Here is a 10,213-nt window from a genome sequence, read left to right as displayed (position 1 = left end):
TTGTCCATCCCTCTAATAAGGCTTTCAGTTTGGCACTTTGACATCTTTTTGCTCTTGTCAAATCACGTGGTCAACTTGGTTTCATTATGACCTTCGATTGTCCTGACTTTGAAGCTGAGGGATGAGGATCAGCTCCTCAAACATCTGCTTCTCAGTCTCTGTGCCGTAAGACATAGCTCTGGACTTTCCCATCGATCCTACTCTCACCTGTCGCCCTGAGCTTTATGCGGTGACTAGAACAGCCGATCTCAGGTGAGTAGCATCCGCTCTCCCTCAGAGAACTGGTAGAGTGAAGTTAGAACCTCTACAATTGATACAGATAGGTCCAGATGGGAGAGACTCAAAGTAGAACTCTGAAGTGAGTGAAGCTAGTCCTGGCTTGTCAGTTTGTGGTGAGGTATTCTGGGTATCTCCAACTCCGTGGAGCTTCTGGGAATGAGCTAAGCCCAGCAGGAGAGAATAGTCAGTGTATTCCCCCTGACCAGAACCTGAAATGGTTGATGTGATGTAAGTCTAGTTGCCACGTTTCTCAAATGTAACCTCAAGTTTAAAGGTCCTTTTTCAATCCCATCTATCCACATCAAGCTCATCCGTCCGTGCGCTCCTGACTTGTGCTCTCCCTCTGTCTCTCTCCCCCTTCATTTAGCCAAGCTGACACACTCCTCACTCCCCCCCTCCACCCCTCCTCCACGTACGCTCTCTCTCGCTCCCTCTGAAGAGGATTTGAGCCCATGGGTGTGTGTGTGCTGCGGGAGCACACACTCTCCACTTCTCTTTCGGTGAGTGTTTTGGAACTTTCACTCTGAGGCCAAACTGTCTTGTGGATGTTATTTTTTCCTGCTGGGATGGAACAGCATCTCTGAGGAGGCGCCGCCTTGAGGTATGTTGTCTCCTGCCGTTGCACTAAGCTGTTGAGTCCCGCCGCTGTCAGGAGGTTGAGCCCACGTCTCTCTATTAGACTGCTCTTTCTTTCCTCATCTGTTCTCTTGTTGCTGCCTGGGATCAGTCTGTCGGATCCACACGTAAACAGCCTGCTACTTCAGCTGGGCTTGGAGATGTCAGCGGGGAAATGATCTCCGTTTCAGAAAGTTCTTTTCATTCCGGCGATCTGTGGAAAGAGCCTTGTTGGTGGCTGCAGAAGAGGACGTTTAAACTCTGCTTTTGTCTCCCGCGCGCTCACAGATGGCCCCATTGAAATGGCTGTCCAAACAGTACAAGTGAGCGTCTTTAAGTCAGGAATCCTTCCGCCCTTGTCACATGATCTACTGTGACACCAGGGCTCTAAACTTTAGCTCAATAATGAGCGTCATCTTTTGCTCAGCTGTCACGTTCCCACGCCAGAGTGGCACTGTTCAGTTGGTCCATGTATTTGCAGCCTTGGTATTTAAACGTGAAACAACTTTTCCTTGGTGCTCAGTCAAACACATGTCCATCATGAGAAGAGGTGATCACATGGGCTGCTGTTTTTAGGATCACCTGACCCCACATCCACCCTGGAAGATCAGGACTCACAAGACGGCCACTTACTGAAGAGCTTTTCTCTGCAGGAGCAGGGGTTTTGATGGATCTGCCGCTATCGAGGCTCCAGAGGTGCTCACGCCAAACTGCAGGCCTCCTGCTGTTCCACCAGAGCAAAGTATCACTACTACACCGAAGCCCCGTGGCTCTTGGTTTATGTCATATCCATTATGCATGATCACAGAGGACAGGAGCGGGAAGAGCCGTTCCCGCCGCCGCCGCCGCCGCCGCCGTGTGAAATCCAGAAGGAAAATATGCTGACTCGCCGACTCAACTCAAGGAGAACATGAAACTTTTTAAAATCCTTGGGTTCATTTGCTCTACTTCAGATGTTGTATTCTTTTGCCCTGAATTCTGTCACATGGTGCTGCATCGAACTAAATAATCCAAATTTAAATCATCCATTTTTTTTCATGGCTGCAAAACTAAATGGAACTTTCCTGCCCAACATTGTCATGAGGAAGGGTCTTTCTCAGACCGATCCGATCTATTGTTGGGGCCACAATTGGGAAGGAAATTATTAGTTCTCTGCGATGCGCTTCGATGAAACTCAGTTTGATAGTGAGACACTGTCTCTCCATGGTGCAATAGATCTCAATAAATAGTCAATTGAAAGAGGAACTTGCACCTGTGTTAACAAGCTCAGACAAAGAACTGCTGGATGTGTTTCTGGTCCCTGACATCAGCGGGCAGCAGACAGCTGACTGGGCAGATTGGAGTGGGGGGTGGGGATGAGTGGGGTTACTATTCATCTGGGAAGATTTGTTTCAACTGAAATCTAATTAGAGAAAAGTGTAACCCACACCAACAGTGGTTTTGTTGAACCGACAGGGGAGACACACTTCATGGTGCTTCATTTATTTTATCCCAGCTACTTTTGGGTGAGTGAGAGCCATCAAAGCTTTGAAAAATTTTACGTGGCCCAGCAGAGCTGAGAACATGAGTAGTTCATGTATATTTCCTTGAGAATAGAGGGGAAAAGTGAGATTTGAAAAAGGATGAGCCTCCAGTAATTACAATGTAATGAAGGCTGTTTTGTTGTAGACCGCTCCGTAAATAGAGGTTTGTACCTCCCGTAGCTAAAGCTAGGGTTTTGGGGGCAAACTGGAGAGGCCAGCAGGAACAAGGACAGGGAGGTCACACTAGCATTGACGGGACGCAGGTTGACTGCCTGGTTGGTTCTCCTCTGAATCATATGAATATTTCCCAAACATTCTGTTCAAGTCACTGTATCGCTTGCCCCTTTTAGCACGATGGATATTCAAATGAGCTGGACATGTTGAACCCATCCTCGGATGAGGCTAAAACCCCAGACTGTTCTTCTGAGACGGACCCTCGGGACTGAGCAGTTGGCAAACTCCCCCAGCAGCTCACACTCGTGACAGGTGGTGTGGAGCGAAGCTGGCATCAGCAGCAGCAACATGTCAGTCTGGAACTCGTCCAGCTCGCTCACATTGAATTCAAACCTTTGCTCTGAGACTTCAGCTCCCCCCCTCCCTTATTCTCCTCAGATGAAACCAATACCAACAAACCTAGAGTGAGAGCCAGTACTGGACAGGTGTTCCAGCAGACAGAAGTCAGTCTTTAAGGACGACTGTCTGCGCTGGGGTTTCGATGAGGCTGTTCGCTGTGTGACCTCTGAGCTCCATAGAAAACTTCCCCTGGCTGTCGCTGGCACGCGGCTTTGCTTCCCTTCATGATCTATTATTGGACCACATTGGAGAAAGGGGGCTTTACGTCAGGGTATCTGGACCTGCAGCGACTTCTGCATAGGATCTACCTGTTTGGCAGTTTCTCTTTTAAAATCTGCTTCAATAATTCTGCGTGCTAAGTCAGGGGAAGGTATCCCACACTGTTGTATGGCCGTCAGTGGGGAGCACGCTCCACCATTAGTTGAGCAATGCCGCAGTAAGTCAGGAGTTCCTGGAGCGAGACAATTCTTGTGGTGGAAGTCGGTACTGATATCAGTGGGTGAAGGTCTACAAGTGCAGCTGTGGGAAGCAAGCGGAGTCGTGCTGCTGAGAGGGAGAATCGGGGCAAGTAGCAGATAGTACACGAAAGAAGACCCAGCCAGGGGGGAGTCTCTGTAGCCCAGACACAAGATGACAAGAACTCACTAGGTCAGACGGGGGGGTGGATCCTCTTGATGTTGCACAGCGTGATCCAGTTCTTGGTCTAGTTATATTGGTGTTCAGGGAGTAAATCGCACCCAGATGGGGTTGTGAAGCGGGATATGCTCCTCCAGATACATATTCAAACTCAGTTATGATACAGCTCGTATTTGTCACGTTGGAACACATCGAATTATGTCATTCCAAGGCCTCACTACAGTTCACTATTTCTGAAGATTAAAAAGTTACTACCATGCATAATAACCACCAATTTAAAGCCAGTATCAATGGCAGTGTTAGTGCAGTGTAAAAGGCGCGCACTCTCGCAGGGTTATTTGGGGAAGAGGAGCTGTTTTCAGCTCCTGTAGCTCGTCCACCGACCAGTGTGTCTCGCCTGCAGCTACAGTTGAATCCCAGCTGCGTAGGATTTGAGGAGGAATTGGTTTAGTATTCAAGAACCGACACTTTGATCTGCGCGAGGCAGTGGGTGAGAGATGATCAGTTCTTGTGATGTTTGCTTTATGCACATCGTAAAGTTTAGCATCGACGCCACTCTAGCGTTCCTGCGGCTAGCCTGGAAGTAACGCGGTACCATCCCACTTCCTGCTGTTTCGGACTGTGAAGTGCCGTCAGGTGAGTCAAGAAGTGTTTTTTGCTGCCATTGATAGACTTCGCTTTGGTGGAAATGAAGTGAGCAAGTCAGTGTCTTTGGTGTGTTGTTGGTTAGGTACTGGGGAGAGCTTAGCTTAGCGGAAGCTAATTTAAAACCAGCGGTGATTTCACTATTATCTCATCTGTCCATAGCGTTTAAAGGTCAATGGCATCATCAGCGCTGCTCTCTATGGAACCGCCTTCTCGCAGTCATCAGGTGAGGTCATAAGATTTATATGACCTCCACTGACTCACTGGATCAGTGTGTGGCAGATAAAGACTTGTATCTTTTGTTTCCACTTGCAGTGATTTGTTCTGCTCTTCTACCATTCCTGAACTCAACATGGAGATTAATAGCAGAGAACTGAAGATATAAAATATTCATCGCCTCGCATGGTTTTGTCGGAGTGGAAGTCACATCTGTTCTGTTTTGTTTTTGCGAGGAGACAGCTGGTCACAAGCTTGTTCCCTCACTTGTTAGCAGGCTCTCTTTGTCCGCTAACAATGGAGCGTTTGACCCCCAAACTCCTGAGGGCAAAGGTGAAGACTGTGGCTCGGAGATCGGGGTGTAACTGTACCTCCTCAGATGGACGCGGGCTGAGATCACCAAGGGTCTGCCGAGGGGGGACGGGGGGGGATGCAGGCGGAGAGACCAGAGTGGGAGATGCCGCTCCAAGCGGGAGGGTTGCTATGGCTACGGGGAAACGGGTGAATGAATGACATCACATTGGCGGGGAGGTGAGCGAGTGTGAAATTGATTTGGTGGCGGAGCGCGGGGAGGCGGCTCTTCTTGGGCTTCTGGTCGCCCTTCCAAACATTTCCTGCTCCGCCGTGGATCCGCCGCGACCGGTAAGAGCGTCTCTTCTCATCATTTCGACTGGTCCGCCTGCCTGGTGTCACTCATGTGGGACAAGCTTCAGGGGCGTAGATGTCAGGGGCGAAGCAGATGTGCTGTGCAGTTGTCACTCTTCCAAAAATACCACGCGTCGCCCGCTGTGGAAGAATGTTGGTGATTCTGTCCAGGAATGAACAGCTGATTCTGGCGGCGGGACTTTGGACACATTTGTTGCTGCTGACTTCAGAAGTGTGTCCGGTCAGTCTTGTTCACGCGATTCTCGCACGGTTTTCCAGACTAGAAAGTGTTTTATTTCCTAAACAATAACACAATCTCTCGGGAAATGGATCGTGCTGAACCCAAATAACAGCAAAGGCGCTGTTAATAGCCACTCCAGAGAGTTGCATATGTAAAAGCAACAACACCAGGGGGTTGTTGGTGGGGGTAAATCGGCCCCTAAGTGCCTAATTGTTTGTGCTAGTTTTATAATGGCAACATTTGTATTCAGGTTATATGAAGCAACAACTTGGTAAAGTGACATTTTTTTCAGTCCGACCGAAATACCCTGCTAGTTCCGAGTCAGTGCAGAGCAACCTGCTGTGAGCCTGCTGGCATTCGTCGGGCTGCGTGATTAATGACGGGGTTGACCTCTGCTGACCCCTGAGGGACAAGCAGCGGGAGTTGAAGGGTAAGGGCAAAGGCTTGCAGTGAAGGCTATCGAGTGAAATCCCTGAATCGGAGGAAAGGGAGTCGGAGTAAACGGATCAGATCTGTGCTGGAACTGCTGGTAGCTAAAGCTGCGTTTGATACAGTGGCCCTCGCCGCGCCACTTTTCACTGACTCAGCACCGATTTTATTGTCAAACTGTGTTGCAGACTTTCCATTCTGTTGAGTATGTGCTCTTGACAGTGGCATCAGGATCCCGCCTTGGTCAAATTCAATTTCCTGAGGGGCCAGGTTATGTGTTGTGACCATTGAGAGGGGCCGTCAAACCCAAGAAAGCAGGGTCAGAGAACATAAGAACTAAAAATTAAGTGATGACAGCATGTGTGATTATGAAATGACACTTTAAAAATGCACAGAAAATGTTGGTTTGTTGTGTTTAAACCGCATTCCATTTAAAAATTCTCGATGTGACATTTCAAAATGGACTTTCAATTATGATGTATTTTAAGGGACAAGAAATGCTCCTAAAATATCCAACGGAAATGACGAACACTGAAGAAAAATAATTGTTATGTTTCATTTGCATCTTAAAGAACCAAAAACAATGTACAAGACAAAAATGTCAGAGAGAAAAACCATGTCATGTTTAGTAGTTTAACTCCGGGAGGGCCACATAAATACAGTCGAAGGGCCGCATTTGGCCCCCGGGCCGCACTTTGCCCCGGTCTGCTCTCCAGAGTCTGGCTCTGCAGTGTGTTTCAAAACCTGTGATGACAGTCTCCGTGATATGTTGAAGGAAGGCAACATACAAACGCTGTCTCACTCTTAAGGTCAAAATACTTTGAGACCTGAAGATTTCCTTTGAAGATTTTATTCGTCAAGTGGTTTTTAGCATCCGAGGGTGAGACAGGTGAGGCAGGTGAGCCTTTCCCACATGTTACATGTTGATGTATTAGGTCAGGGGCTTCAACTCACTGTTGAGGGTCGCGTTGCAGACCCCTGAATTTTTTTTATTATATTTTATATATAATTTATTTATTATATACACATATACTAAGGTAGCTTCCAGCTCAGGTGGAGAACTAGTGGCACTGGTTGTGCGACCCTTTCCACCAAAAATGTTAGTGTTTTGGAACAAATAACTTCTCAAGAGTGATGAGGCTTTTGCTGGAGGAATCTACACTTGGAAAATACGCTGTGCTGTTGGAGCTCTCTGGCGGTTTTTATCAGCTTCTGAGCAGATCAGGCTGTTTTATGATGGACTGGAAATTAACCCCCGTGGGTAGGAAGGTGCGATACACAATTCCTGAGCTGTTACTGATGATTGAATTAGGTTTTTGGGACTAATTGTGTTTCCCTCAGCGCCACATTGTGCCTCGGATAATACGTGCCTCGACTGAATTCTCCCCAAAATATGTCACAACAAAAATCTCACTGGATATTCAGGGGTTGGACAAAATCTTGGAAACACCTTTAAGCTTTTTTAGCTTGAAGGTGTTTCCATGATTTTGTCCAACCCCTGTATCTTCACTATCACACTTAACACACTTAAACTGCCCAACGTCACTCTATCATGCCCCGGGAGTGAGGATGGGTTGTGTATGGTTTAATACCAACACCCCGTTGGTGGCTCCTACCAGCAGAGCAATGTGCACACAAAGCTCCGTCGCGTCAACTGCTGCTGTCTATTCTTGCTACTCAATGTAGACAAGACAGCCACGACATGATGTATAAGTGATTTGGTGACATGATATAAGTCTATGTGAGCATCTCCAAGAACGGACATTCAGGACACCCAAGCTGTGGCGGACCCCTGTGACAGGCATGTTAACAGCACCGGCTCGTGTCTCGGGAGACCAGAACAGATCCATTTACATATTCATTAGCATGTTGTCGTCGAGCCGTCGCCCTTTTAAAGCTCGATCCAGTGAGAAAATAACACGAGCTGGAGAGAGAAAACAGAGATTCTCGAATGTAAGAAAGGCTGATGCGTTTTATGTTCAAGAGAATTCCAATCTTTGGATAAGTACGTTTTATTGCAGATGGAGGGAGACATTTTTTATGTCAGACGGATGTTGAATTGGAGAAATGTTCCCTGGGTGGGCCACGTCTTTTTAAAGGGGACTGAGAGGCAATCGGAGTCAGGACGAGCTCGTCTGGTGAGTTGAGAGGGTCATGTGACGACTTTTTTTGTCACTGAAACGTTCCTCTGTGACGGAGATATGAAGCTTCATGAAGCACTGTCCTCATTTTCAGAGCCCACTAGAGGGCACTCTCTGCTCCACAATCTTTGGGCTTCATGACAACATCATTGTATTCTTGCGGTTACATAAGTCACCTCTCATCTTGCGAGTGATCCGCCTCTTTTCTTTTCAGTCTGGCAAATACATCCGTCTGTCCCATGAGGTGTTGTCTATCACTGCACCGTCATCAGAACTAACATACGCTTCTTTTAGAGAAGCTTTAAATATCGTCCTCACCTAGACTTATAGAGCACAGGTTCAGTGGTCTCCTGCCAAGACTAAATCCAGACTGACAGCTGGGAGGCCTGACCTACAGCCATGGACATTATGTCTCTCCAACATGGGCAGCTAAAGCTGTATACACTTGTTGGGAGGGAACACAAACAGCATGTTTTGGATCGACAATCGAGAAGACTTTTTAAGCGTCTGATTTAGACCCCGCAACATGGTCGCACACTTGATGCTGCGTGCTGGTGTGGAATTCAGGTCTTTTTTTTCGGTGGCACAAACCGAACACCCACTGTCCTCTCTTTGCATCTCATTCTGAATAGAGGCTCTGAATGTATTCTGAGGTCTTTAATGTATCAGGAGAAGGATGGTTCTGAGGCGGCGGTGGAGCTTCAGTTTGCAAACTGCACTCACCACAGCCTCAGTGGCAGCTGCTCGCAGCCGGGAGGTGGAGGAGCCACGCGGGCGATGAAGACAAAAGACGGAATAAGCCACGAACTCTGATCCAGGCTGGAAGATGTCACGCTTGTCAAGTCGCATGCCGCACTAACTGACCCGCATTCAACACCAAGAACTGCAAATCATCTCGTGGATGATTTTATTTTGAAGCATCCCTCTGCGCCCCCCCACCCTCCTCCTCCTCCTCCTCATCTAGGATTCCACTCGGTGCTGGCGGTACTCAGCGGTGATAATGAGCTGAATTAGTCAGCCGCTGTTCCTTGTGAACCACAGGCTGATGATACAGATGTCACCTTGCCTTTCTTTCCTCCTCCGTACTCACTTGCATCAGCGGCTCTCTGCTGCACAGTAGACCCACCATTGCTTACCTCACTTCCTGTTTGGGAGTGGGTCAGCTCAGGTTTGAAGTGCTGGTGCGATCACGGCCACTTGACAGTATGATGGAAACCTGCAGCACCTCTTGTCCTGTTCGCTGTATACGTTGTTGGAAATACACCTCTTGTCTATCTCCACGCGTGAGAATGACTCCCAAGGAACCGAGAGGGTTTTCACGGCGCGTCATAAAACCCGGAAGCCACCATGTTGGAGCTACTCACTGTGCAACACAGAACGGTACTGAAGGCGATTCTGTAGCATTTCCTCAAAAATATGGGGAATTACTGTCGCGGTTTGGTCTGTACGAATCGTTCCGATCGAGAAAAACGTCTGGATTTTTTATCAAGGAGAACAATGCCAGAAGGTGTCGGAAGAAAGGAGGAGCTTCTGGTTAGCGAAACTGACCCAGGAACGTCATGGTAAAACTGTGGATACCATCCGAATATTTTGCTCATTAAAAAAAAGAAAAAGTATAGCCTAAATGACTATTAATATACAGTCGAGTAGAGAGAAATACGCAGAACTTTTATCAGTTGATGCCAACCCACACAGTTTTCAGAATGTTCCCTTGAAAAGGTACCTCACACACACACACAATACTTGAGCACAAAATAAAATAGCACACAAACTCAAAATGAAACATCAAAATAATTGAATATGTCACATGCTCATATAAGGTGCAAATGTCATCGATGACTTGGTATAACAGTTCCATCACCCCTCCGCACACCATCTGGTTATACGCCTCCAAACTCCGGTAGCGTTTCACGTCCTCTGCAGTGTATGGAATAGCCGAAAAAAACAGGTCATTGACAATATCAGGATGTTTACAAAGAGTATCTCCAACATGGCGGCTTCCGGGTTGGAAGACGCGGTGATGACGCGCCGTGAAAACCCTCTATATCCAAGAAATGTGTTCCCTGAGAGTCTAATACATAGGCAGAATTCTGGGTCAGCAGCTTTAGCAATAGTCCGGCAGTGCCACAAAAAACTGTCTGATGTCTTGACCCCTTTATAAACATAAGTTCTCCTCATGGGCTCTGGATTGGTCCTCAGCCTTTGACGCCAGTGCCGGTCGCTGGCTGCCTCGTAACCATGGCAACGATCACAAGACGCGCTCCCCTCCT

General features: G+C 47.7%; 1 protein-coding gene across 2 annotated transcripts in view; it reads left to right on the top strand.

Annotated features, from left to right (window-relative positions):
- Window positions 1-759: 759 nt before the first annotated feature.
- myo16 (myosin XVI) overlaps window positions 760-10,213 on the top strand; it is a 100,905-nt gene continuing 91,451 nt past the window's right edge. Inside the window, exon 1 of one of the 2 annotated variants that reach the window (XM_053876806.1) lies at window positions 760-880. The gene's annotated coding sequence lies outside the window, so the exon portion shown is untranslated. Of the gene's footprint in view, window positions 881-4,181; window positions 4,263-10,213 lie in introns of those variants that run through there. The other variant, XM_053876807.1, reaches the window with a different exon arrangement.

The sequence above is a fragment of the Synchiropus splendidus genome, chromosome 10 (genome assembly GCF_027744825.2).
Source record: "Synchiropus splendidus isolate RoL2022-P1 chromosome 10, RoL_Sspl_1.0, whole genome shotgun sequence".
NCBI classification, from domain to species: Eukaryota; Metazoa; Chordata; class Actinopteri; order Syngnathiformes; family Callionymidae; genus Synchiropus; species Synchiropus splendidus.
Note: the sequence above shows the minus strand (reverse complement) of the source record. Positions and strands in the feature narration are given on the sequence as shown.